The sequence below is a fragment of the Crocuta crocuta genome, unplaced genomic scaffold (assembly GCF_008692635.1).
Source record: "Crocuta crocuta isolate KB4526 unplaced genomic scaffold, BGI_CrCroc_1.0 scaffold186, whole genome shotgun sequence".
NCBI classification, from domain to species: domain Eukaryota; kingdom Metazoa; phylum Chordata; class Mammalia; order Carnivora; family Hyaenidae; genus Crocuta; species Crocuta crocuta.
The window spans coordinates 3413006-3440863 of record NW_027551569.1 but is presented as its reverse complement, the minus strand read 5'-3'; the positions used below and the strand labels follow the sequence as shown (position 1 = coordinate 3440863).

General features: G+C 40.2%; 1 protein-coding gene and 1 long non-coding RNA gene across 7 annotated transcripts in view; one reads left to right on the top strand and one right to left on the bottom strand.

Moving 5' to 3' along the window:
* The window catches only part of NRXN3 (neurexin 3), a 1503781-nt gene that overhangs the window by 407602 nt on the left and 1068321 nt on the right, over nt 1-27858 (top strand). The window lies entirely within an intron of this gene.
* LOC144220412 (uncharacterized) overlaps nt 1-27858 on the bottom strand; it is a 48842-nt gene that overhangs the window by 8429 nt on the left and 12555 nt on the right. The window contains exons 2-3 of one of the 2 annotated variants that reach the window (XR_013331736.1): nt 17731-17831; nt 15717-15821 (exon numbers count right to left, since the gene is read on the bottom strand). This is a non-coding gene — a long non-coding RNA (uncharacterized LOC144220412). Of the gene's footprint in view, nt 1-15350; nt 15822-17730; nt 17832-27858 lie in introns of those variants that run through there. The other variant, XR_013331735.1, reaches the window with a different exon arrangement.

Genomic DNA, 27858 nt, shown 5'->3' with positions numbered 1-27858 from the left:
GTTGTTGTACACATATACCTACAGGGATAAAGTAATCATTGAGCTAATTAATTAACTAATGTTTCTTTTTAATTGCTTTGCAAATGCAGAGATGACTATTCCATTAGTGTTATGTGCTTTTGTAACCTTGTGTTCTGTTCCCCATGTGGACAGTGTGCCAGAACCAGCTTCTGCATAGTTTTCAAGAGTGATAAAAGGACACATTTTTCACTTCACAGATCAGTAAAAATGTAGCATTGGGCAGTAACATTGCATACCAATTGCCAGCCAATAAAATTCTCCTTCTTTCCTCTCCCTCAGCCTCTTTCTTACCAGCCAGTATGGTCTATCTCATATTTCTTGGAGAAAATAGAAACTATTTGGTCAATGCTTGCTAAACTTCTCTTTCTCCACTTTTCAGATTTACCTTCAAATAAATTTACCTTCTTAGAATTCTCCTGTCTTCTAGGATGAGCCCTCTTCCTCCTCTCTGAGAGGAGCTGCTGTTCTTTTGGCTCTTTTGAGATTAGCCCTTTAAGGAGTCCTTCTCTTCTAGTTATAGTAGATCTCTCGCCACCTCTATTCTATTCCCTCAACTAGTGACATGCTGAACGTCTTTTCTATGATCCTGTCTCCTGCTGAGTGTATACCTTAGCACATTCCTTACTTTAAGTGAATAACTGCTGGGGAGAGTTGTGGATTTGCCCCGTTTTCTCTACCTCATGGCTACTCCTTTACCCTTTGTAGTTGCCTGCCTAATTCGGAAGGGGCCTCCCTATCCTCAGCACTTTAGTAGAATTGTTTTCCTGGTTTACCCTGCTTAAGTGAGGATCACTGTGCTGTAAACTCTCACAGCTCTTAGTTCTTAACTCCATTGCATTATAATTGGTATGTTATTCCTTACTGTATTTTAATGATCTGTGTTCATATGTTCCCTTAGTCCATGGGGCTTCTAGAAGGCAGAGATTAGGATTTATATAAATTGAATACTCACTTTAGAGTTAAACATAGGTCCTGGCACATAAGTATATGGAACATATTCTTCAATAAGTTAGTAAATATTTGTGAGCATCAGGGGCGCTTGGGTGGCTCACTCGGTTAAGCATCCAACTTGGGCTCAGGTCATCATCTCACAGTTCGTGGGTTCGAGCCCTGCCCCAGGCTCTGTACTGACAGCCCAGAGCCTGGAGCCTGTCTTCGGATTCTGAATCTCCTTCTCTCTCTCTCACCCTCCCTTGCTCATGCTGTCTGTCTGTCTCTCACTCTCTGTCTCTCTCAATCAATAATAAAATCGTTGATTTAAAAAAATATTTGTGAGCACCAGCAATAGAATTATTGCTCTAAATTTCCAATTTCTGCATATATCCATTTTCTCAACAGCATGTCACTCATTCATTTATTCACAAGTGAAGTAGATATTCATGGAATACCTGTTCTGTTATGAGCTCTGTTCTAAGCATTGGAGTGTGTGGTGAATGAGACTATATATAAGGAGCCTATGGAATTCATGTTGGAGAAGACTAAGAATAAATCTACAAATAACTCATTAAGATTCTTTAAGATAGGGGCGCCTGGGTGGCTTAGTCGGTTAAGCATCAGACTTTCGCTTAGGTCATGATCTCGCGGTTCGTGGGTTCGAGCCCCGCGTCGGGCTCTGTGCTGACTGCCAGCTCAGAGCCTGGAGCCTGTTTCAGTCTGTGACTCCCTCTCTCTCTGACCCTCCCCTGCTCACGCTGTCTCTCTCTCTCTCTCCTAGAAATAAATAAAAACATTTAAAAAAAAAAAAGATTCTTTAAGATAATGGTAAGTGGTATAAAGGAAATAAAAGAGAATAATGAGAGAGTGGGTGGCAAGGAGGTTGGGTCTCTGTCATCAGACTGAGTGGTCAGGAAGGGACTCTCCGAGGAGGTGACAGTTAAGCTGAGACCTGAGAGGAAAGAGGCACACAAAGACCCAGGAGAGGCCATTCCAGTCAGAGGCAGCCACAGGGACAGGAAGGATGCCAGACAAGGGAGAGCTGGGCATGTTAAAGACATGGCCAGGTGACCCCTGTGGTCATTGTGGCTGTGGCTCAGTGGAGATTGGTGAGAGGGACAAGATGTCTGTGATCAGACATGCTACTCNATAAATTGAATACTCACTTTAGAGTTAAACATAGGTCCTGGCACATAAGTATATGGAACATATTCTTCAATAAGTTAGTAAATATTTGTGAGCATCAGGGGCGCTTGGGTGGCTCACTCGGTTAAGCATCCAACTTCGGCTCAGGTCATCATCTCACAGTTCGTGGGTTCGAGCCCTGCACCAGGCTCTGTACTGACAGCTCAGAGCCTGGAGCCTGTCTTCGGATTCTGAATCTCCTTCTCTCTCTCTCACCCTCCCTTGCTCATGCTGTCTGTCTGTCTCTCACTCTCTGTCTCTCTCAATCAATAATAAAATCCTTGATTTAAAAAAATATTTGTGAGCACCAGCAATAGAATTATTGCTCTAAATTTCCAATTTCTGCATATATCCATTTTCTCAACAGCATGTCACTCATTCATTTATTCACAAGTGAAGTAGATATTCATGGAATACCTGTTCTGTTATGAGCTCTGTTCTAAGCATTGGAGTGTGTGGTGAATGAGACTATATATAAGGAGCCTATGGAATTCATGTTGGAGAAGACTAAGAATAAATCTATAAATAACTCATTACGATTCTTTAAGATAATGGTAAGTGGTATAAAGGAAATAAAAGAGAATAATGAGAGAGTGGGTGGCAAGGAGGTTGGGTCTCTGTCATCAGACTGAGTGGTCAGGAAGGGACTCTCCGAGGAGGTGACAGTTAAGCTGAGACCTGAGAGGAAAGAGGCACACAAAGACCCAGGAGAGGCCATTCCAGTCAGAGGCAGCCACAGGGACAGGAAGGATGCCAGACAAGGGAGAGCTGGGCATGTTAAAGACATGGCCAGGTGACCCCTGTGGTCATTGTGGCTGTGGCTCAGTGGAGATTGGTGAGAGGGACAAGATGTCTGTGATCAGACATGCTACTCTTCTAAAAAGGTCCAAGCTGTGACTGTCTTGCCAGTGTATCAAGCTTGGCTCCCCCTCAAGGTCTCCATTTGCCTGTTTGTCTCCTATCGAAGTTGACTATGTCTCTCCTTTTATGCCAGAGGACAAAGGGTCCCTCCATGTTTGTAAGCTCAGCAGTTCACCTGTGCTCGACATTTCCTCCCCTCCTGTCACCTCCTGGAGTCTACTCTTCACTTCCTCCACTCTCGCACTTATGATCCTTGCCTCTCTAGTTGTTCCTTCCTTGTGGGGTACAAGCATGTGCTACTGTATCGTCACGCAAAACCCTTTCCTTGACCTGTACCTCCTTAAACTCAGAAAGAGAAAGAATGCTGTTTTCCCAAAGATGGTAAGTAAGGAAGCAAAACACAAAATGGTTTTAAGGTTTGAGAAAGGGATGAAAAGAAAGCTCATGTGGGGTGACTTCTGACTTCCCTAGAGAAAAGGTGAGGCAGGAGGTTGAGCCTGAGAAGAAAGGAGGAATGGCTATGGATAAGGAGCCTTCCCACCTGCCTTCTCTCTTGATCCTTCTCTGAATTTGGCATTCCACCCCACCTTGCTCTGTGTGCTGTTCTTCAGAAACGCCTCATGCCCTCAAGAGTGTATCTTCCTGAGCCTCCCACTCATGGCCTTCTGTAGTTTGGTGTCACCTTGGTCCCTGCTTCACGATATTTCCTGTGTATATTTAACCAGAGGGGTTATTTCTCCACCTTTTAGATAAATGTTTTGAGTTCTTGCTTCTGAAACTTCTTTATTTGGGAGTCCTAGCTAAGGATTTCACTCTTTCTCTTTGCTTTCTGACTCTTGCCCGTTCTTCAGGGACTCATCTCAAAGTTACCTGCTTGACTGATCACCTGGTCAACGGTGGTCTTTCTCATTTCTGAACTGCATACTTACAGTGCATGTGAGCTGAGATTTCAGAGGCAGAGTTCCAAGTTTAAATCTTTTTGCCATTTACTATCCATGCACTCTTGGACAAGTTAGCTAGCTTCTTTCATTTGCTTTAGCTATAAAATGGGTATCTTAAAAACTCAGGTAAGTAGGTACTTAAAAAAAAAATTAATGTTTTATTTATTTCTGAGAGAGAGAAACAGTGTGAGCAGGGGAGGGTCAGAGAGAGGGAGACACAGAATCTGAAGCAGGCTCCAGGCTCCAAGCTAGCTATCAGCACAGAGCCCAATGCAGGGCTCGAACCCATGAGAGATCATGACCTGAACTGAAGTTGGACATTTAACCAACTGAGCCACCCAGGCACCCCAGTAGGTACTTTTATGAGGATCAAATGAGATCATGTAATATAGTATATGGTGAGTGCTCAATAAATATTAGCTATTATTGTCATTTATTTGATCCTTAAAATGTTATGCTTTCATTTGTTTTTTTTTTTTTCCTGGTAGGCATATAATTCCTTTGAGGCAGAGGGGTTTCTGTATACAATGCTGTATATACTGTAGGTTTATTAGAGTTGAAAGTAATTTATACCTCTTGAATGAATTTCTTGATTGACTATAAGGAAGTTGTTTCTCTATACTGTAGTTTGACCCCAGTTGGAATGATCCTACTTGGAAAATGAAAACAATTTCTTCTTTACAGACAGTAAAAAAATTGCATTCATGGATAAATGAAATGTATGTGCATCTGTGAAATATGAATGCAGCAATTTTCTGTCTTTTATGTTCCTTAGAATCAAATGCAATTGTGATGAAGTGTAACTTTCATAGGTACTTTTTCTTCATAGATATTTGTAACAGAATAATTTTGATAGGTGATGTTTAACATGCTGAAGGAAATGAAATCTAGTTGTAACGTTGGGTATTGGCATGGTGATCACCAGTGACCCTTTCAAGTCTAAAATTCTTAGACATTTTAAAGTACTTTGGAATATCTAACCATCCCTGAGTTACCTTTAAGTGACTGACTTACTGAGCTTCTGTTATATTCTAGGAGTGGTGTTTGGAACACAAAATGAACTGGGCATAGTTCCTTCCTTTGGAAGATCTTCTACATGAGGGGTTGGCAGCTTTCTCAGTAAGGGGCCAGGGTAGTGGTTCTCAAACAGGGACAATTTTGACCCCAGGTAACATTTGGTGATGTCCAAAGACACTTTTGGTTGTTAAAACTGCAACAGGGGAGTGGATGAGGTGAATCAAGTGGTAATGAGGTGAAGGGGTAGGAGTGCTATCCCCATAGGCATATAGTGTGTGGAAGCAGAGACTGCTGCTATACATCCTACAATGCATAGATGGAATAACCCCTCTATGTCAGTTATCTAGCCCAGATCTCAATAGTGCCAACTTTGAGAAGCTCTGGGCCAGATAGCAAATAATAAATTGATAGTAAATATATGGTTTTGTGGGCCATAGAATCTCTATCATACTACCAAACTCTGTAGCATGAAAGCAGCCATAGATCATGTGTAAACAAATGGGTGTGTCTGTGTTGTAGTAAACTAATTGCATAAGCAGAGAATGGGTTGGATTTTGCCCCAGGGCTATAGTTTGCTGACCCCTGCACTTGTTGAAATGACAGAAACCCCCCAGAGAATGATAATGTTTCATAATAAGCTGCATAATCAAAATATTTGTGAGTTCAAGGTGAAACTCACAGTATGGGCAATTAACCTGACCTCAGATATTAAAGATGGTTTCCTGAAGGAGAAAGAACATCAACAGAACTTTTACCCCCCTGCCCAAGAGTGAAGAGTTAGGCAACCAAATAAATTCTGGGAAGAAGCAGTCGTATCAGCAAAGACATAAAAGTGTGAAACAGCATGGTAAGTGTGAGGAACTAATAGTAAGAATAAGGAAAATAGGAAGAGTGGTGGTGTGGTAGTAGTAGTAGTAGTAATAGCAGCTAATTTAGTGAGTGCTTACTGTATACCATGAACTCATCTAAGTATTTCACATGTGCTAACTCACTTTGTAGAAACAGAGCTCAGCGTGGCTAGGGTGCTGTGAGAGAAGTGTGGTGTATGGAGATGTGTGCATGTACCGGGGCTAGGAATTTATTTTGTAAGTGGGCAAAACTAGGAATGAGAAGAGCAGCAAGGAAAATATCAGTAAAACTCATCAACTTGACCGGACATTAGAGGTAAAGCCAGAGAGAGGGCACAGGTTTCTGGCTGGCGTGATATTAATAGAATGTAGAGATTCAGATACAGGAGGAGAGGCAGGCTTAACAGAGAAAGTGCTGTTTACTTTTGAATGTGTTATGTTGGAGGTACTTGTGTTATCTGGACATCAGGGTCAAGTGCAGGTAGCTGGAGGTGTAACTGTAGTGAGAATATAAGGAATATAGTCCACTCAGTTACAGCTGATGATCTCCCATGAGAAAGCACATCATGTAGAACAGTGGATTAAAACAAAAAAGAATCCTGAAAGTCACCAATAATTATGAAGAGAGAGATTTAAAAGGAAAAGTTAGAGAAGTGGTAGGAGAACCAGAGAAAGTGATGTTACAGAAGCCAAGAAAGTAGAAAGATTTAGGGTGGATGGCGTAGTTAGTAGGTCCTAGTCCAAAGGGGACCAGTAAGTCAGGACCTGGAAGTGTCATTGTAGCTGCAAAGGCAGAGGTGATGGCTAATTGTGTTTTGCTTCTGAATCAGAGAGACAGAATCACTGTGAAATTCAGAGGGGGACAAAGGCAGTAGAAATGGAGAAGCTAAATATATAAGAAGCGTAAGTGTTAAAACAATATCCCAGGGGATTATGCCAAACCTTTCTTTCTTTTCTTTTCNCAGTGCTATTGCTGGGTCATAGGGGAGTTCTATTGTTAGTTTCCTGAGGAACCTCCACACTGTTTTCCAGAGGGGCTGTATCAGTTTACATTCCCACCAACAGTGTAGGAGGGTGCCCGTTTCTCCACATCCTCGCCAGCATCTAGAGTTCTCTGATTTGCTCATTTTAGCCACTCTGACTGGCGTGAGGTGGTATCTCAGTGTGGTTTTGACTTGTATTTCCCTGATGAGGAGGGAAGCTGAGCATCATTTCATGTGTCTGTTGTATGCCAAACCTTTCTTACATATTCTTTAAATAAAGTACATACAAGACATCTTACTGAAAAGTATTTTGTAGACTTATTTGGGGTTGCTGTAAATTTTTTTAAAAAATGCATTTCTTTATGTAATTTTCAATAATTCATGTTTTGTGTTTATATTCTCCTTCTCCCAAGTGATTAGTTCCATCATTAAATTTTACTGAAACTATGGACTTGAGGGCGTTAGTCTGTATTTGTTATAATAAAATTTAAAAGTCACCTTTGTAGAAGAGTAAAACGTTGGGAATGATTTTATATGATTAGCAAATGGGACACAAACCTTGTAGATTTGAAACTTGAAGACACCAAAGAATGTAAGACAATGTCAGTTCAGTTTAAGTCATTCATTGAATTTCATGCATTTTTATTAAAATAAATTTTACTAAAATAAAAAATTTGCCATATATGGCAGGTTTATTTATTTTTTCTCCTCTCAAACAGCGTGCTATCTTAACCACTTTGTATGTTTATTGCACAAAGGATTTGCAGCAACTCTGAATGTAGTTGATGAGAAAAAATTTACATACACAAAGCCCTTGAAGAATCTAATCATGAAGAAATATAACAGAATGTTGTTATCACATGGCAGAGTCCGTGTTACCAACAATGCGTTACTAAAGTCTTTCACGAGAGGAGAGTTCTAGCATGTACTGGAATATTGGGAGCATCTCCATCTACTGGCTCTGCCTACTTGGTGTTCTTTTCTAGAGAGAATTTGACTAAATTACTCTTAACGGAAAAACAAATGCAAATGATAGAGAACCAGGAGGTGATCCAAAGCATCAAAGTACTGTTTACTCTGCGATGACACAACGTGTCTTATTTGTCTCTGTATCCCTCTGGGCAAAGCACCATGGCTACTATTTATGAAGTGCACAGTTCATACTGAATTGGTTACATTTGGCCATTGGATTAGTGCAGCTGAGACAGGCTGGACCAAGGGCTTTGTGGATGCTTTCCAGATAATGGTGCTAATGAAAAAGAGCATGAAGGTCCAAGAAGAAAGTGAGTTGTGAGAATTCCACCTACAGAGGGCTGGGAATGAAAGATCCTTGTAAGAAGAGTAGATGTTGCATGCACTATCAGTGGGGAACTTGCCACACCCACTGGGCTCTGCCCTCCATTACAGTGGTAGCAACCCATAAAACGTGCATCCTGTGCGAATGAGTGAGCCAGTTCTGGCTTAAGATGGACAAACAAAAAAGTAGCAGAAGCTTCCAGCATTGTGGTTTCTTATAAAAATGGAAGGTTTTTAAAGATAAAGCTTATAGGAAAGGAATAAAGTGAGATCCACAAAACTGGTTCTCACTTCTAAGGGTTTATCATACTGGCAGTTTCGTTGAAAATGCGTTGAGAATGACAGCTCTGTGATTTTTACGAGCTTTTAGTCCCTATAGGCAAAAATGCATTTCTGAAAGCGATTTGAAAATTGTGGACTCTGATAACACTGCTAGTTTTCAGGTTTTTCTCTAATGAACAGCTTATCAGTAAATGTGCTCAGTGGTTAATTACCACATTAGGCTTATTGGCATAAAGTGTAGTAGAATGCCCATTATCCTTATGCAAATTTAGATTTACTGCAGGTTAAATCCTGTGACCTGAAATCTAAGTTGCCTGTCATAAATTAACAGACCTCTGTCCTAGCCCTGCTGCGATTGGCAGTGACTAAGGACCCCAGGAGAGGGGTGAATGAATAAAGCTTGGGTAGGTGGGGCTCACTCTTTGGAATGTCTCACAAAGGCTGATAGAGCTAATTATGCTGTAGAGGTTGTGTGGCGTTTTTGTTTTGTTTTGATTTTGTTTCGTTTTACAAGCAGCCAGGCAGTCCAAGCAATGGTTCAAGCAGCTGTTGATGCCACGCGGTGTCATCCACTAGGTGTCATGGGGGCATTTGGAGGTTGTAGGATTCAGGTTGAGCTATGTTTTGGTTCCAGGAGACCTGTCAAGTTAGGGGTTTGGATCCTAAGATAAGGATTCAGATTCCCAGGTGTCTTTGTCAGCTTAGGTTGCTACAGCCAATACCACAGACTGGGTGGCTAAAACAAGATGTTTATTTCTCACTGTTCTGGAGGCTGGGGAGTGTGAGATCACAGTGCTTGCAGAGTTGGTGAGGACCCTCTTCTTAGTTTGTAGATGGCTGTGTTCTTGATGTGTCCACAGATGGTGGAGAGAGACATCATCTGTCTTGTGTCTCTTTTCATAAGGGCACTAATTTCATGACGAAAGCTCCACCGTCATGACTTCATTGCCTTCCAGAGGCTATATCTCTGATTACCATCACACTTGGGGATTAGAGCTTCACCGTCTGAAATGGGGCTAGTAGTGGGGGCATACAAACATTCAGTCCATAGTACCCAGAAATGCTTGGGAGGCAAAGCAGAGACGGCCCAGTCTAAGCAGACTAGGCTCACATTTGTCTCAGGTGTTTCAAGGAAATGGAGCACAAAGCAGCAGATTCAAGAGAAAGTAGGCCTGTAGAGGGCGTATGTGAGAGAGCAGAAATGAATGCTATACAGTGGCCACAAGGGAGCCCATAGCTCAAGAATGCTCCCTTGGTTTGCAGACCTAATTCCGCACTCTTATCAGAAACTGAGGCATAGTTGGCTTTTGGGCCTCCTGCCTGTCAGGCCACACTCAGGAGTGAAACAAACTCAGGGGGGTCTTTCATGTTATACTCTGTTGACTTGAGGTTAAAACAAGGCAGGAAATGGATTCATGTAGTCAAAGCCTCATTCAAATCTATTTGCTTAAAAAAAGAGGTCGGTGTTTGGTGTTTAGGGACTTCTAATACATTTGTAGGCCCTGATTTTCCTGAAAATAATGGGGGAACTTTGTGAAGCCCTGGGGTTCTGGCTAATGTACCCTACTCCCAGCACATTGAAATCCATAGTTAAGAATGAGGGATTCTCAGCAAGGATAGGAAAATCATTACTTCGGTCATTTCTTCAAATGAATCATTAGTGCTCATAAGGGAAAATAGTCTTTCATGCTCAGGGCATGCATCCAGGTAATTTTTGTGAGGAGCAACATTTCTTACCATGCCACAAGTCTTTGTGTGGCTGGGGCAAAATAAGTTGTGGTTTCAGTGCTGATCCATTAACAGTGAGTGTGGTGGGTGAAAGTTCTTTAATTTGTCCCCAGGGTAAAAACAGCTTCATATTTATAGACTGTAGGAGGAAAAGGGGTTGGGGAGGCAGGTGACTTGTCAGCTCTGCATCAATGACTTTTATGCCTTCCAGGTCATATTCAAATTCTTGAACAGGAAACAGTAGTCTTTTCTATCCCATCATAAATTCGATGTCTTGGTTGGAAGTATCCATAGAAAGCATTTTTCCGGTTTCATACTTTCCAGTTACAAAAGAGGAACAGGGCTTTTCTCTATTTAAGAAGAGTACAGACTGTTTTAGAAGTGAGATGTGGTCCAAGAATTACCAAGGCAAAGAAGGAACATGGCAGTGCAGTGTGTTCCCCGCATAGCAACTCCTCAGTGTAGAGTGAAGAACAATTACAGTGGCAGCCAAGAAGGTGGTATTAGGGGCAGAAGAAGCACTTATTGATTATATATAGCAGGAAGCCTTGAAGCTCTTTTTGGTCTTCTTGACTTGTGAACTGACTTAATGAGAGGCCTTCTTTTCCTTGAACCTTACCTTGACCATTTGGCCTTTTAATAAGCGTTGGAGGCAGAAGAGATCTCTCAAATGAGGATTAGTCCAGGATCATCTTATAGCAACCAAAGTATGGGATAGAAGAAATAAAGGGATGAGATCAATCTAAGTCTCATATAAAGAAAGACCTAAGAGGTGTTTCTCCTGAGAGCCCATTATATAGAAAAGAATCAAAGAAAGACCAACAGAGTACCTGGGTGGCTCAGTCGGTTAAGCGTCTGACTCTTGATTTTGACTCGGGTTGTGATCTCACTGTTAGTGGCATTCATCCCCAGGTCAGGTTCCATGCTGTCAGCTTGGATTCTCCCTCTCCCTTTCCCTTTGCACATGAAGACCCTGTCTCTCTCTCTCTCTTTAAAAATAGATAAGGGGCGCCTGGGTGGCTTAGTCGGTTGGGTGTCTGACTTTCGTTTAGGTCATGATCTCACATTTCGTGGGTTCGAGGCCCGCGTCGGGCTCTGTGCTGACTGCCAGCTCAGAGCCTGGAGCCTGTTTCAGTCTGTGACTCCCTCTCTCTCTGACCCTCCCCTGCTCATGCTGTCTCTCTCTCTCTCCTAGAAATAAATAAAAATAAAAAATAAAAATAAAAATAGATAAATAAACGTAAAAAAAAAAAAAAAGAGAGATGCAAGAAGAAAGCCATGTGTAGAGATCCAGGAGAGCTACTGGCCCAGTTTATTTACTTTTATTAAAACATTTATTTATTTTAGAGGGACACATTTATTATCCCTCTAAAAGTTTTCAACTCTCCTAGAGTAGCTCCACTGGATCATTGGTTAGTTAATTTTGCCCTAGACCGGTTTCAAAGCTTGAGGATAGGGTGAGAAGAGAAGAGTTGAGCTATTTCTAGGACAATTATAGGAACAAATAGGTTTTATTATTTATGCCAGCTTAGATAGGTGGGTAGTGGTAGTGTTGAAAAGGATTCTGGAAACAACTCTCCTTGAGATGCTATTTATGTCCTTAAGCAATATAAACTGTAATTTGGGTGTTTAAAATTCATGTAAGTGGTATCTTGCTATACATATCTTTGTACAACTTTTCTATTCAACGTAACATTTTAAAGATTTATTTGTATTAATATAGATTTCATTTATTCATGTTATCGGCTATTTGGTGCTCCTTTGTAGGAATATACTTTGTTTTATTTTTTCTTCCTCTTTGTAATATAGCTAGATATTTATGTTGTTCCTCATTTTCCATATTATAGTTAAGACTATAGTGAATACCCCTGTATGGTTTTTATTCACATTTGTGGCAGATTTTACCCAGGACATATACCTAGAAGTACGGTTACCTGGTAAGTCATAAGCTAGGTTCTTTATCAGATATTGCCAAATTGCTTTCCAAAGCAATATACAAATTTAAACCCCTACCAGCACTATGTAAGTGTTTGTGTTCCCTTGCATCCATGATCGTTTTTGGTATTGCCAGTCAGTTAGATAATATCGTATAAACTGACTCAGTAGAATATAAACTAGGTTTACGCAGTAAAATATATGCCTAAATCCTCTCTTGTTGTAAGTTCCTATGCCTGCTGAGAATCTCGAGACCTCAAGGGTATATAAATTGCATGTTTCCTACCTCATTTCCTTCTCCGGATACTAGGTCCCAGTGAGAGCCCTTCCGTTAAGGTATCAGTTTGGAGCTAGTCTGTTCTTTATCAGCAGCAACTTGTATCTTTCCACTTTAAACTGTTGTAGTTCTTCTAGTCCTTACAGAACTTTATTACTGCAACCCCAGTATCTTACACATCTTTCAGAAATGTCAGGATATATGAAAAAAATCCACAGTCCAATATCCATGTTCAGAAGATGAAGCAAAATACAACTAAATCCCCAAAGCAGGTATGATTGCTGAGCAACTGAAAATAAAGTCACCATAACTTTTATGAAAAGTATGTTTTTATAGAGAAAAAACTATTTCCCAAATATATTCATATGTTCATTCTCTCTCCGCTTTAGGCTTTACCCTTCTGGGATATTGATGGGTAGATAGGAAATCCTTGTATTCTCCCTAGAGTTTAAAATATGTGATTAGCATTTGAATCTGTTGGACATATGGCTTCCAAAAATTCCACTTGTGAAAAGTCATTAAGTTTTGTCATACAGTTTTCATGGACCATTTAGTTGACCTAATCTATTATTACTATTAGTGTGGATTCTTTTGTTTAAATGTTTTTCTACAATAGTTAAAGCAGAAGGTTCCTTTTGGTTGCTATAGGATAAAGAAACAAAACAAACCTTATATGGCTTAGCCTGAAAGCCCAGCTGTGCAAAAAACAAAGCCCCTGCCTTTAATTAATTAATTTCATTTTGGTGAATTAATGTCAATAGCATGCCATTGTATAGAAAACGACTAAATTTCCAGGATAAATACAATGAGATTTTTCTACCAAGACCGGTGCCAGTTTTGCTGCTTTTCTCTTTGAGAGAGAAGTGAAGGTTGGTACTTCAGTGGCCTTGTAGGTCACTGAGACCTGAAGGTTAAAAATAGGCTTCAATAAGGAAAACTATCAGAAGAAGAAATGGAAAATCTATTAAAAAGTTGAATTTATAAATAAAATTTCCTTCCAAAGGGCATTCCTGGACACATGGAGTCACAGGTGACTAACCAGTGAGACGTTGGCATCCAACTAGACAAACCAATGGAACAAGAGTCCAGAAATTGGCCCACACATATATAGACACTTGATTTATATTAAAGGTGATTCTGCATAGCAGAGGAGAAAGTATTATCTTTTCAATAAATGACTCTTGATCAATTGGGTATCTTTATCGAAAAAATGTATATCAACTTCTGCGTCACACCACATACATAAACCAATTCAAGTGAATTGACCACCTGAATGTAGAAGGCAAAATAATAAAGCACCTAGCAGAAAATGGAGATTAATATCTTCATGGGGAATGAAAACACAATGTAATGTCATCACATGCTCACCAGCATGGCATCAAAAAGACTGACAGAGTCAAGTGTTAGGATAAGAAGCCACTGAAATCCTCAGACACTGGGATTGGTACAAGAAGTTTATGAAAATTGATACAAGTATTTTGTAAAATATTCTGACAATATCTGCTAAAGCTGATCATCATACGCATATCCTATGATCCAGTAAATCCACTGTTAGGTATATGCCAACAGAAGTACACACACATACACATCAGAAGGTACACAAAAATGTTGATAATAGTCCCTGGGATAGACTGGAAGCAACCCAGCCATGAACAATAGAACAGATAAACAGATTGTATTATAGTCACAAAATGGAATGTTATGTAACTATAAAAATGGAGGAACTACGTACAACAACATAGATAAAATTTCACAAACATAATACTGAATGAAACAAGCTAGATGCAGAAGAGTATATATATTATAGTTTTCCTTTTTAAAAATTTTTTTTTTAATGTTTTATTTATTTCTAGGAGAGAGAGAGAGAGAGACAGCGTGAGCAGGGGAGGGTCAGAGAGAGAGGGAGTCACAGACTGAAACAGGCTCCAGGCTCTGAGCTGGCAGTCAGCACAGAGCCCGACGCGGGGCTCGAACCCACGAACCACGAGATCATGACCTAAGCGAAAGTCGGACGCTTAACCGACTAAGCCACCCAGGCACCCCTATAGTGTTCCTTTTATATGTAGTTTTAAACAGGCTAAACTAATCTATGCTGTTAGTAGCTAGTTATCTTTGAAGAAGAAGGAGGTGGGTGGCAAGAGGGAGGCTTCTGGGGTGCTGATATTGTTTTATTTATTTTTTGGTCTGGATGCTGAGTACATAAGCACGATCACTCCAATACTAATTTGAGCTGTTGCCTTTTGATGTGGACACTTGTGTGAATGTTTCAACAGTTTTTAAAAAATATTTTGTTAGCCAAGAACAATATATTGTTCTTCAAACATGAAGAAGGCTTGAAGCAAATTTGAAAATTGGCCATGATTTTGCCAGACAGAAAAGAAAGGGAAAGGATATTCCATTAAACAGTAACTTAAGCCAGATATACAACAGTGAGAAGATTCATGTAATTTTAAGTAAGAATTGGAGTGTATAGACCATGGGGTATAAATGGAAAAGATGAGTGGGAGATTAGGTGAGAGATAAAGGTTCAATCTTGTTTGTAGAGTGCCATAAAGTGATTGTAAAACATGAAGAGGTTACAGGTTTTTGAGGAGAAAGTGTAACAAGGAATTTTGGATTGGACTGCATTTGAAATACAATCAGAAAAAGACTCGTTTTGCCAGTGACTTCTGACTTTGGAATTTGACTCTCTTTTTCCTTTGATCCCCCCACCCCCACCCCAACTGCCACTTTGTACATGCATGCAGAGTCTTCCATCTCATTTTAATTAGGTCTTTGATTTGTAGCAATCCAGAGTAGAGTGATTTTGTTTATCAGCTTGCACAAACAACTCCTTTTTTTTTTTTGTGCTTGTTGCCTGTTGTCTGTCTCCTTTACAGATGCCATTAAGCGACTTTCCCAGATTGAAGAGTGCCTCCTGCACTGAGAACCTTAGTGTCTGAGGTGGCTGGTCTACCTCCTGACCCAGCTTATCTACTACCTGAGGAAATACACCCCAAGCTGATACCCTAGTCCTTTAAGTGAGCTGTACATTGGCAGGAAGAGACCACAAGCACACACTTCATTTAATTTCTGAGTTAATGCCCAAGAATAAAAAGATTACCAGAAACACGATGACCACATAGGGAGGGAACAGATGTAATATTGCCCAACACAGCTTCACTTGGCACCCAGGGTCCTTCCTAGCAGTGAGCAGCTGTGAGAGACACTGGTATTTGGGGTTGAGTCCTTCCAAGTCTTTCTGGAAAACTTGGTTCTTATGATCCTGCCTTATGTGATTGGGGCTTATGTCACATTCTGGAATATTTGACACTGATATTCTGTGTATGTCCATTTATAGGAATATTTTCAAATACTAGAATATTCTGGCCCTTGACCTAAATGTAGCAGAGCAAGGCCACATTATCACCTAGAGGGCAAATCAGCATCCATGTGGAGGTGTCCTGGATAAGTAGCATCACTTCCAGCTTGGCAGCGCACTGGAGGACTCTTTTCTATATAGACATAGATGTCACTGGAGGAAAAAAAAAAAAAAGAGAGAGATAAGAAGGACTTGGAATTGGAGTTTTTCTGAATCTTTACAGGAAGCCCCTCACCATGTTTTTAGTTTTTAAAACCAGTGATACTTCAGGTCAGTGATGTGTAAATTGTTCTATGGAGACTTGGGGTTCCTTGAAAATGGGAGAGGAGGAAACAGGTGTGTGTGTGTGTGTGTGTGTGTGTGTGTGTGTGTTATTCTTTAGGACCTAAATCATTCCCAAGTAGTGAAATTCCAGTAAGGAATGGATTTGATTTATGATTTTATTTTATTATTTTAATATTTATTTATTTTGAGAGAGAGAACGAGTGAGCAGGGGAGGGTCAGAGAGAGAGGGCGGGAGAGAATCACAAGCTGGGTTTGATCTTGTGACCCTGAGATCACAACCTGAGCCAAAATCAAGACTCAGACACTCAACCAGCTGTGTCACCCAGGTGTCCCTGAACTTTGCTTATTTAATAACTGTTGAGCCTAAGAAAAGTGACTAGATCTCCCAAAGAAGCTGATTTTCTGGAAATGTTTTTGGAAAAGTGAGTCTTCTGCTTAATTTCCCATACCCATTCCATGTGTGTCCTGTTGTCAGTGAGGGAGATGAGAAACTGCGCTAGATGAAAGATGTTTAAGAGATCAGGACATACTCTCTCCCTCAATCCATGATTTGTATTCCTTTGCTGGTTAATTTCAGTGCTGGGATTTGGGTGGGATTTGCCAGAGCCCATCTGGAACTGGTTTTCCATGCTGTATGGATTCTGTTTCAATTGTCTGTTCATTCACTAGCCTACTTTTCCTTCAGAACCATAGATGAGTTTGAGTCTGTTGGCATCACAAAGCATTAGCCATAACAGAGATCAGTTGGGGAGGCGGGCGGGCAGGAAGACAGGCAGATGCTTATACTGAGGGAAACAGGCAGGGACCCAAAAGATTGTGACAGCTGGATAGTCACTGGGCTGTTTGAGCCTGAGCTATAGTAAGGCGACTCCCTTTACCCTTGTAGAATTACATTAGCCACAGTCTAGTCTTCAGCCTTGCAGCTTCAGGATTTCAGTTATAGCTAGCAATAACAACAGCTGGAATAATACTAATAAGTTAGTATTAGTTAATCACTTTCTATGTGCTAAGCAGTCCCACTTTATGTTATGAACTCACGTAGTCCTCACACTAACTCTAGATGAGTACCACAGTGTCACTGGGGTAAGGGGGGAGGAGGAAACCAAAGCAAAGATAGTTTGCCCAAGGCCATACAGCTAGGTAAGGGTTGAAACTGGGATTAAAATCCATGCAGCCGGGTTCCAGAGCCTACTTTCATCACCATTATGCCCCACTGCCTCACGAGCTGTTCATCAAGAATCATCAGAAAGTGAGGAATTGTTTTGCAGAGAAAAAAAAGTCATTAGCGACTTAGTAATATACCAGGATACCAACATATTTAATTCCCATAGAGGAAAATCATTCTAGAGCTTTACTGCTGAGCATAGTACAGCAGTCAGAAGTCACATTTGGGTACTTGAGGACCCAAGTCACATTTGGGTACTTTGAGGACTTGAAATGTTCCATTCTGCATTGAGGTGCACTGTAAGTATCAAACATATCAAACACACACTGGATTCTTTAAACTTAATGCCCATCCTCAAATCTTATAAATCATTTCTTATGTTGACTACATGTTGAAACAATAAAGTTTTGAATATATTAGGTTAGATAAAATATACTATTACAATTATTTTTACCTCTTTTTACCTTAAAAAAGTCTGGCTACTAGAAACTTTTAAATTGCATCTGTGACCAGTCTTATATTTCTTTTGGATAGCACTATTCTACACACTGAAAAATGTATGGATAATCCAGAGCACCCTTTTCTTCATACCTGTGAAACTGAGTCATTTACCTGAACTGGCTTGTAGTCATCTGGAGGGAGTTGTGTTCACCATTTGTGTTATGGGATCAGAGCAAGAAGTGCTGGTCCATTTTAGGGATGTTTCTTTTAGGCTGTAGAGAAACACACAGAACTCTATTTCAGCAGAGTGCAACAGCTTCAAAGCAGCATAAAGAAGGGCAGACTAAGTGGAAATAAGTAAATACAAATACATAGGTGTTGGTACGTGGTTGGGATTCAGAGCACGCCTCTTCAGATTACACAGTGTCAGTGATAGTGAGTGTATTCTACGAGAGAGGAGGGCATTTGTATGTGGTTAAGTTAGCTGGGGACCAAGTTCTAGGGAATCTTGGCCTCAGGAAAAGGAGTGCTCCTAGACTCACAATACCTTCCTCTCCAGGTGTCCTTTTAGATACTTTTTGATCAGCAGAATATTTTGTCATGATTGGCTTCCTAATTTAAGACATACTAAAATTTCTAAATTTGCTATTTTTTAAATATTAGCTATATCTTAGATTGATGATTCTCTGGTGAAATTTAGAGGGATATCTTAATCATACCAGCAATACTTATATAGACTCTTTTTAAGGATTATTTACTTGCAGAACAAGGGTGAATAATGCCATCCATTGAATTAAGATTTGTCTACCTCGGGGGCTTGTTCTCTTACTAAACCTTTGTCCCTTAGGTTGATAATGGACTGAATCTTATTGGAGGGCCTCTTCTCACTGATGGCATCAACTGTACTGATCTAGCAGTTGGATGACCTTAGAATGGAGCCAGGCTCTAGCAGCCAGGGTCTGTCGATCTTGGGCACGTGTTACAAACCAGCCCGAGGTGTAAGGAGTAATGGAGGACTCTAAAGGGGCAGCATATTAGAGTTACAGTTTATATGGAGATTATATTCTAAAATGGACACATGAGGTTAAAAAAATGATTACAGTCAACTTTGACCTTAGAAAGTTTTTAAACCATTCCCCCAAATCCCAGGCCCCTTGCAAGCTCTAAAACCAAGGGTTAACATCATTGCTTTCCTTTTGCATTTCTGCTGAAGCATCTCTTTCTAGCAGCTATGAAGGCTAGGCCTACTTGGAAAAAGGCAAAGGGTTAGATGGTAAATAGATAGTTCTCTCACTTCCTCTCAATCCCCTGCTCAACCCCCTGAGTGTGGACAGCTGAAAATGTATTCATTATGTAGTATGACCCAACTCCAATGTACTGTTTCTCTTGCTAATAAGGAAAGTGACTTGTATTGTGCTTTAAATATTTCAGGTTCATTGATTCACTTTTTTGCACCTGGTGTGTGAAGGCAAAGGTGAAAAGGCAGTTAAGACCTTTTTTTGCTTGTTTTTTAAGTTATTGAAGAGCTCCAAATCTGGTCAGGGAAACAGACAAGTAAACAAATGGTTATCATGCCTTAATGAGGTGTTGGCTCAGTGTTTCAGGATCAGAGAGAAGAAGCCACTAAAGCACTCTGGAGGTCAGGAAAGCCTATCAAGTGGGACACACAGGTCCAGGACCACGATTTTTTCTCACTAGGTTGCTTGCTGTTAACAACCATCCAAATCCTCTCTCTGCTTTTGTTTTTGCCCTTGGTTCTTCCCCTTCCCCAAGTGTATAGCTTTCCAGGAAGCAGAATAGTCCTCTTAAAACATAAGAGGAACATACATGCTCCTCTGCTTAACACCCTCTAGTGGCTTTCCATCTTGTTCAGAAGTAAAGCTCAGGTTCTTAGGAGGCCTTTAAGACCTTGTAGGATCTTGCCCTCATATCTTCTATGTCCCTCCTTGTTCCCCTGATTCAGCCATACTGGCCTCCCAAATGTTTGAAGGTGCCATTCACATGACTGCTCAGGAATTTTGTGCTTGTCTGCTTCCTGGAGTTCTTTCCCCAAACATGTACATGGCTCATTCCTCAGTGTTTTCAAGTCCCTGTTGAAATGCCGCTATATTTTATGGGTCTTCCCTGCCTTCCTTTCTGTCTACTCCCTTTTATCTTGCTTATCTCTTGACATACTCTAATTGCTTCATCCACTTAGATTTTAGGGTTCATGAGGGTAAGACTTTGTTCATTTTGGGACAATGTCTGGCATATCATGTTCACTCAGTAAGTGTTGGAAAAAAAGTGTTGAATGAATAATTCATTTTTCTTGCATAAGTTTTCTCTTCCTCATAAGTTTGCCTCATGAATGAATGGATACATAAATGGTGAATATATTCCCTTGGCACCAGCAGAAGGTATTATTTCCCAGTGGACTGTTGCTCTCAAGTGACTTTAGAGTTCTTTACTGGGGTAGAAGACTTAGTCAGGACTTGTCAGGAACTCTTGGGTTCTGCCAAGATGACCTCTCACTCACAAGTGCAAATGACCCCTAAACATCTGCAGTGATAGTGGAGCACATTGGCAAAGAAAAGCTTGGAGCTGGAGAGAGGGAGTTACAAGGGGATTGGTTTGGCCACAAAGACTATCCTTGATGTTAAGAAATATGATTGGCAATACTTGGTTAGCTGTTAAAATAAAATTGTGTGTGTGTGTGTGTACTTTTCATGTGTATTGTAAGTGTAAATATGTACCTTTATGTATGTAAGGGTAAATGTTTTTGACCTATAGAATCAAAATCAGAGACTCCAAAGTCCAAAGACTTAAAAATCCCAAAGGGCTCCAAAGGCTCAGCAGAATCCTTGGTGCTTGGGGATTAGAAATGTGAGGAAAGCTTGCCGAATTCCCTTCTTTCACTATTAGCTTACACCACATTATTTTGTATGCTGAGTCTAGTTGTACACAGGGGAACAACAACAGCAACAGCCCCTACTTTCATGGAGCTTACATTCTGGTAGGTAAAAAAAAAAAATAGTAAGAATATAAATCTAATTTATATGAGAAGGAGAAACAAAGCATGATGAGGGAGTGCAAGGTAATGGAATGCCATCTTAGAAAGCTGAGTTGGTAGGGACCTGAGGCTTGCTTGACAAGAAGTCAAAGGGCCAGCAAATGCAAAGACATGTGAAGTAGGTACTTGTTGAATTCAAGAGCTACAAAGACAAAAGAATGAGTTAAGCAAGACAAAATTATAGAGAGCTTTAAGCCATGGTAAGGTGTTTGGATTTTATTGTGATTACAGTGAAGAGCCATTGGGCATTTTTTAGCTGGGGAGTGACTGATCTGAATTAAAAAAAAAAAAAAATCCCTCTGACTGGTCTGTGGAGGATGGCCCATAGTGTGTGCTAGTAGAGATAGAAAATAGAGAGCTGGCTGTTGCTGCCTTCCAGGCAAGAAAATATAGCACTGTGGATTAGAGTGGTAGTAATAGAGATGGTAAGAAGTGGATGGATGTGGACAGAGGTAGAGTCAATAGGGTTTATTGATGAATTGGATGTTGGGTGTGAGAGGCGAGTAATTGAGGATATCTTCATTAGTCAAGATAAGCTAGGTTGTGTTGTGGCAACAAAGTCTTCCAGTATATCAGAGGCTTAAAACAAAAGACATTTATGTCTCATTAACACATCTTGTCCTTTGTGTGCTGGTGGGTGACTATTTATTTTTATAATTTTCCTGACTCTGGGACATAGAATGACAGGGTAACCACTTACTTGAACATTGAAAAGGGAAAAGAGAAATTTAGAAGGTTTCATACTGGGAACCATTTAGTGTTTGGCCTGAAAATGACACATATCACTTCTGCTCAAAACTAATTGGACAAGAGTCATCACACAGGTGCACCTAACACAAGGTGACCAAGAGATGCAGTCCTATCTGATGCTGGGGAGGTTGGGGAGTGGGTTTGTAAAGGATCAGAGCTACTCAAGACAGCATTAATGATACCGTGATATTTTCTAGGTTTAGACAACTGTTAATAACATTATCTAAATGAGGTACTTGAGAGAAGTGTGCTTGGGAAGGTGAAATCAATATTTCTGTTTTAGCCATGTTTCGTTTAAAAGCCTTTTACAAAGAGATGTCAAGAAGGCAGTTGGAAATATGAGTCTGATGATGAGAGGAAATTTATGGCTAGAGATATAAATTTGATTATACATGTGTATATATGTGTATATACACATGTGTGTATATATATATATATATATATATATATATACACATATATATATATAGGCACAATTCCTGCCCTACATTCTTTCAGTTCATTTTCCTAGGAAAGGTAACAGAATTAGGAGGGAAAAGAAGTGCCTAGAGGGAATACAAGGCATTAGGACTACCAACATATAGTGTCACTAAAATGATTTGGCAGAAGTTTCTTCTCTAATTGTGGTAGTTGGCTGTAAGAAGCCTATGTAGGTGAATAGTCCTAGAATGTAGCTAAAGGGTAAATTATAACTACATATCTTAATATCAAATAAAATAAAAGGGACTGTCCCTTCCTTCAAGCTAGGAATAATGTGGTTTTATGACATCCTTTCTCTGGAGTGTAACGTGGCTTAATTTTACTTCCGGTGGTCTGTTGACTTCTAGATTCACCCACCCCACCCTTTTCCCTACTCTCTCCCTCCTCCCTCCCTCCCTCTTCCCTTCCTTCTCTTCATTTCTCACTTCTCCTACTTAATTCCTTTTATCAGTGACTTGACATCTACCTAGTTACCCAAGCCAGAGACCTGAAAGTCATTATTGTTCCCCTTTTTTCCTTAAACATTCCTCCAAGGCCCATTTGTCCCTAAGGCATGTTGACTTGACTCAACTCTGTCTTCCCCATTGCCAGTGTCTTAGTGTAATTGTTCATTCTTTTCTGGATTATTTTCACATTATGGACTATAGATCAAGTGTAGGACAGCAGTGTGAAAAATAGATTGAAGGAGGGCAACACTGGAGTTGGAATTAGGGCAGATTAAGAAGATGCATTACACTTGTCCATGTGAGACTTAATCTGGACTCTGTCTTCCAGGGCAGAGTAGGCCAATGTGCATTGAATCCACTGCATATTTCTGTTTAACATCACTGTATGTGTTTTTGTTTACATACATAACACCTATGCTGAAAGGTGAATGCTGCAAAGTCAGGGACCATGTCATTCATTATAGAGCCTTACATTTAGTATGTTCTCTGTGGTTGTTTACTGGATGATTAAATAAAACAGATGCCTAAGTACAACCAGTGGCAGCAGGAACGGAGTAGAGACAAAGGATGTGAAAGACTTGTTGGCTACAGAATCCAATGGATTTGGTAGTAAATTGATATGAGGAACAATAAGGAGGGAAGGATCAGGTATTTCTATAAAAACCTGAACTTGGGTGGGGTGACCATTACAGAACTAAGGAAGTCAGGAGAAGGAATTGAGGAGTTTGCTTTTACATAGATTGAGTTTAAGGTTTTGCAGAGAAGTTTAATTTTAGGTAGATGAGTTGTTCTAGCAGACAATTCAGATGCATGGCCTGGGGGTTTGGAAAATGTTTAGGTCTAGAGATAAAAGATGTGCGAATAGATGAAATTTTCAACTGAGGTAGAGTAGTAAAAATGGGAAAGAAAGCTTTCCTCAGATGCTGGGGAAAAGCCTCTTTTTAAGGAATTTGGAAATGATGCTGATAGAGGCAGAAAGTGAGTCATCAAAGAGTTCCCTAGAAAGTGTACAATCAGGAAACCCTGGAAAAGGGAATTTTGCAAAGGGAGTGATTAACAACAACAAAAAGCTATTCCACAGATATTGACTATTCCGAGGACTGAGGCCTATTTAAAGTTAATTAAAGGACATTGGTAATCTTATTTCAGAATTATTTACTTATCAGTTTGTTTTATCTTAGAAAGCAAGTAAGTTAAAACATGGTATTTTGAATGCTGCAAGGCAAGGTAGTAAAAAGTATTTCCTCTTTCATCTGTGGTTAAATAAAATTCCTTTTATTGGTTTTCCTTGGAATTGTATCCGCTAGCCATGCAATCAAGCGGAATCCAGTGTAACAGCCAGAGAGATAAAAGCTAAGTGTCTCAATTTTTTCCACTGCTACTTTCAACTTTTTCTGCTTGTTATTAGGTGTTAAGCAGTAGATTTAAAGTTACTGACAGAATTCAGAATGACACCTTGCTTTTTCTTCGCCCTAGGTCTAGGAACACTCTGGTCTCTCTGGATTTTTACTCTTTTCTGTATATTCATAATTTGAATAAGAGTAAGGGAGACCTAGATAGAGCCTGACAATCTTTCAGGTTTCTAGTCTATAAGGAGGCCAGAGGGGAGGGTACTATTATTCATATCTGTCTTCAATTGTGGTAAATTTGGTAAAGACGCTTGCTGGTCAAATTCATATTAGGCAGGAAAATAAAGACTCTCTACCTCTGTGATGAAAGAAAACAGACAAAGGCATGGCCATTAAATGGCCCATTAGAAATAGGGAAAATAGTGACTATGGTAAGGTGAGGGCTATGAAAGTTCTAGGAAAGGTCCTAGGAAAACTTGGAAGCATAAATCTGATCATGTACTATTTGCTTTGTTAACAGGTAGAAGCACTTTAAGTTTTTAGTGGAAACACCTCCTTAGAAAGCATTTAATGAAACATCTGATAGTGCTAGCTTCCCTGCCAGGCCAAAAATAAACTCGAGAGATCCAGGAGCTAGAGTTAAGAGTAGGTGTGTTTTTGCCAAGTCTTGGCTTCCTCTCAGGACATTATTAGATTTTTGGTAGTAGGAAGGCCCTGCAGTTACCAGGTGTTCCCTAGGCTCCTTGCCTATTATCTTGTCCCTTTGATTTCTCCAGTTTGGCCTAATTAGATGGTACCAAGATTTTCAGCTGCTGATTTGGATTCTGAGGAAAGTTGGTAAAAGGAGTGACTACTCATTCCACTATGCAGCAATATGCAAGTCTTTGTTGAGGTTTTGTTTGTGATCATAGGATTACCCAGATGGGGATGATTTCCTGAGAAATCACAATAGCATCATGGTCAAATAAAGGTTGTTTCTAAACATTTTTATCCAACGTACACTGGAATATATGAGCCAACCATTCAGCCTAATGCTTTTGAGAATACATTTGTGAGTCAGATGGACTTGAGTACAAATTCTAGCTCTTCCACCTGAAAGCTTTTTGACTTCTCTTGACTTGTCCAAGTCTCACTTTCCTCATCTATAAAATGAGGTGATGATGCTACCTCATAGATTCTAAGTGTGAAGCATTTATCACAGTTCTTGGGCATTTTATATCCTTTATTACTGGTATTAGATGTAGCAAATCTAGCTTCCTTCCATATCACACTATTAGATGGAGCACTGGACACCTCATCAGACCTGGCCGGGACAGCCTTCTCAGAGCCTTCAACAAGTCATCAAGCCCTGTCAGCTTTTTTTCTCTGAAATTTTTCTAGAATCTTCCCCCACGTTGCCATTTTCACCATCACTGCTTTAGACATGGACATTATTTTCTCGTAAGTGGAAATTTGGTAAATACCCTATATTCAGTTGCCATTTTGCCTTTCATAAAACTAGTTTCTGATTGTTTTTCTTCTGCTCTGGTACCTGCTTAAGATCTTCAGTGCTCAGTTTCATATTTAAGACTGATTTGGCATGAACCTATTTTATCGCCTAATCATCTATTTTTCATTTTCTTTATGCATTTTTCTTCCCTGACACACATATCATCCCCAAGCCAAAAATAATTCTTTTCCTTGTACTTTATAGTTTTGGTCTTATATATGTCACATTGCTATAGATTTTCAAGTTGTTTTTCTACTTCTTCTCTTGCTTCCTTTTAATTTATTTCCTTTGTGACTACCAGATTAATCTTTTATATAGTGCCAACCTAATGTTGTCACTCTCCTGCCTGAGTGGTTCCCTGGCACTGTTGGGATCAAGCTAAAACTGCTCAGCTGGGTGTAGGAGGTCTTCTGGGGTCCTCTCTAGTGTCCTCCTCTACCATCACTCCACTAGAGGCAATGCAGCCCTACTGATCACTCTCCATTCTGTTAATATGTCAAGATTTCTCACCTTTGTCCTCTTTGCCCATGTTGGTTCTCTTACTTTCCTCTTTTTCCTTGCCAAACCCAATCATTTATCTAGTTTCACCTTAGCATGCTGTCCTTTGGAAGGCATTTTCTGATTGCCCCTTCCCCCTACCCATGAGCTTGAATTAGGAGCTCATCCTTGCTTTCATGGTAATTCAGAATACCTTTAAAAAAAGTTTCTCATGCAAATTTTTGATGATTTCCCCTTCTAACGGAGGACTTCATTGCCATATCTTTTTCATTTTCACATTTTCACAGAGCATGAGTGTATGAATAATTGAATATATGAGTACATGTTTGTTTCCTTTAATAGAGTTAAGTTCTTTGAGGGAAGAAGCAATGTCTCTTTCTTCCTGTGTGTATCTCTCACATTTCTCAGAATGGTGCTCTGCATATTAGTAGTTGCTCAATAAATGCTTGATGAATAAATAGCAATACATATGTTTGTCTGCCACAGAAAATGATAAGTTCTTTAGGGAAGAGATTATGTTGTAAAAATTAGATAGCTTCTAGCACAATGAATTATGTATAATTCATGCTTTGTTTAATTTTTGTGTTTAAGTTTTGCTATGATTTGAACTCTATAGTGAGTTGTAAAAGTCAGGTAGCTTTTCTTTATTATGTCAGCATATACTTGATAAAACTATAGGACTGAAAATCTGATAGCTAAGTTTAGCTGGTAATTTATTTTATTTTATTTTATTTTTCACAAATAGTTTATTGTCAAGTTGGTTTCCATATAACACCCNTGATGGGCCTAGAGAATTTTCCATTTTTACTTGTTTTTTTTTTTTCTCCCTAAACCTGAGATGTCCACTTATGGCCAACCTCAGAGTAGGCAGGCCTTGCCCTGGGGGTGTTATTGCAAGTCAGACTCTAACAAGAGCTAGGGAATAAGCAAAAAGAACTGCTTTAATAAACGACCACAAACTTGGTGACTTAAAGCAGCAGAAATCTATTCTCTCACAATTCTTGAGGTCAGAGGTCCAAAATCAGTTTTTTTAAATTTTTTTTTTTAATTTATTTCAGAGAGAGAGAGAGAGAGAGAGAGACAGCATAAGCAGGGGAGGGTCAGAGAGAGAGGGAGATACAGAATCCAAAGACAGGCTCCAGGCTCTGAGCTAGTTGTCAGCACAGAGTCTGATGTGGGGCTCGAACCCATGAACTGTGAGATCATGACCTCAGCCAATGTTGGATGCTTAACCAACTGAGCCACCCAGGGCCCCCACAATCAGTTTTCCTGGGCTGAAATCAAGGTGTAGGCAGTGCTCTGCTTCCTCTGGAGCTCTAGGGGAGAATCTGTCCCTTGCCTCTTCCAGAAGCTGCCAACATCCCTTGACTTATGGCTGTGTCTCTCCAGTCTCTGCCTCCACCTTCCTGTTGCCACCTGCTTTCTGTGTCTGATCCTTCTTTGCCTCCTCCTTATGTAGATCCAGGTGACTGCATCTAGGGCCCACCTGGATGATAGAGGATACTCTCGCCTCAGAAGCCTTAATTTAATCACACTTGAGAAGACCCTTTTTTCCAATAAGTAACTACAGGTTCCGGGGATTATTACATGATACCTTTGGGAACATTATTCAGCCTTCCATGGAGACACTTGATTTTTCCCTTTGCAGACTCAAAATGCTTAGTCTTCTAGGAACTTGATTTGCTTACAGACACACCTCATGAGTAAGTAGCTTCCAAACTTATGGCTCATTTAAATGAAGCCAAGAGCGGCTGTCTGGAAGGGGCTGATTCAGGTCAGTCTAATGCCACTGGACAGGCGGGTATGGTAGCATTCCCAGTTTTCAGTATGAAGATAAACAATACTTATTGAAGAGCTAATTAAGTAACTAGAAAAGCTGGTTGGAGTTCCAGGCAAGTCAGCAGTGGCAGCCAATTCCTATTATCTGGCTCTGTTTTGGATGGGTTTTGGTTTACTTCTGGGGGAACAGGTGTGCTCAGCTCACCTGACAGTCACTCTTCTGTGTCCAGCAGTATCTCTTGCCAACTGTTTCATCAGAAGGATCACAAAAGATTAAGGTGGTCACCAGGAGGAGGATTGAAGTGGTTTTAAGAGACAGGAACAAGTGCAGAATAGGCCGCACCATGCAAAGTTAGAGCAGGGACTTCATCACCTTTAGTAGTGGAGCTTGGGATGAAGACTTCCTGGCTCCTCTATACCTACTTTATGTCTCTCTCCTATAGTCTTAGGAGAGATTGC